Here is a 1,497-nt window from a genome sequence, read left to right on the forward strand (position 1 = left end):
CGCAGGCTTCACGAGCACGTGATCTTTTTGGGTGATGGCAACTGGTCAATAAACCGATATATGCTACCTGAAGGCATCAATGTTGCCGGATTCGAGCCGTCGTTATGTAGATGAGCGAGAAGAAAGGGAACCGAGGGGCCCGATTTTTATTAATCACATCATAAGAAGCCAACAAACATTGACACCAAAGACAACATAGGGGAAATTACTTGTACTTAGTAATTGAATTAAAGAAATGATAAATAATGGAAAATGAAAGCAGATGAAAAAACAACTGTCCGCAGGTGGGGAACGAACCCACGTCTTCGCATTGCGCGTGCGATGCTCTCACCATTGAGCTACCGCGGAGCCGTTTTCCCGTCGACTTTCTGGGGTATTTATGTTTTTACAACTAGAACTAACCCTGAGAGTGTTTGCCAGTGCCACCGCTCACGAACCTATGGGCGGACGTGGAACATCCTTTCTGCCGCAGGCTTCACGAGCACGTGACCTTTTTGGGTGATGGCAACTGGTCTATAAACCCACATATGCTACCTGAAGGCATCAATGTTGCCGGATTCGAGCCGTCGTTATGTAAATTAACGAGAAGAAAGGAAACCGAGGGGCCCGATTTTTATTAATGATATCATAAGAAGCCAACAAACATTGACACCAACTAGATTGGTGGTTGGACGTGGTTCCTTTTCAGTAGTGGTGCAGTTACCTTAAGACTGCTGGAGGGTGTAGCTGTAATAACCTACTACGTGCCGCTTTTCGCGGCCGGATGCTTCCAGACTTTTCTGATACAAGGCTGCACCTGTCCTATAGTGTGAGGCGCCGATATTCAGTTGAAGGGGTAAAGTGAAATCTGGTATGCGTAAAATAGGGTCAGCACAGATTTTGTGCACCAGCTCGTGGTAGACTCTTTCACAGTTGCCATTCCACTCAAATGGAACTTATTTCTGCGTAAGGCGCAGGATACCTCTAATTTTGACGGCAAACCCTGTTATGAAAGGTCTTAAATGTCCTGGTAGTCCAGAAAACACACGAAATGAGTGGACGCCATGTGGTTTTGCCAGTTGGGAGATCCTTTCGATGGAATCTTGTTTCGTGCTTTTGCTAGCCCCATCGAAGACTCTTCCAAGAAAGAGAACTTTTCTTTGAAAGAATGCGCTTTTCTTAAAGATAACCTAGAGATGTACCAAGCTCAAGGAATTTAATACCTGAGACAGGTGTTCCTGATGCTCAGCCTCTCTTTTGGAGCAGACGATAATGTCGTCTGTGTACACGTTACAAAATGCACCTACGAAAGGATTCAGGACTTTGTTCATGATCATTTGCAACCATGCTGGCGAGTTCTTCCAGCCTAAAGCAAGCCGGATATACTCATACTGATCGTAGGGTGTGATAAAAGCAGTGTGCATTTTGTTTCTTCTGTGAGCGCGATCTGCCAGAAACCTTTGGACAAGTCAATACGTGAAAAAGGTCGGCAATCACCTGTCTCATCTATAATCGTGT

At 45.3% G+C, this 1,497-nt stretch overlaps 1 non-coding gene across 1 annotated transcript; it reads right to left on the reverse strand.

Moving 5' to 3' along the window:
- Window positions 1–276: 276 nt before the first annotated feature.
- Trnaa-cgc (transfer RNA alanine (anticodon CGC)) lies at window positions 277–348 on the reverse strand. Its single transcript has one exon. It is a non-coding gene; the product is annotated as a tRNA-Ala (tRNA).
- Between the last annotated feature and the right edge of the window lie 1,149 nt (window positions 349–1,497).

The sequence above is a fragment of the Dermacentor silvarum genome, chromosome 3 (assembly GCF_013339745.2).
Source record: "Dermacentor silvarum isolate Dsil-2018 chromosome 3, BIME_Dsil_1.4, whole genome shotgun sequence".
Classification (NCBI taxonomy): Eukaryota; Metazoa; Arthropoda; class Arachnida; order Ixodida; family Ixodidae; genus Dermacentor; species Dermacentor silvarum.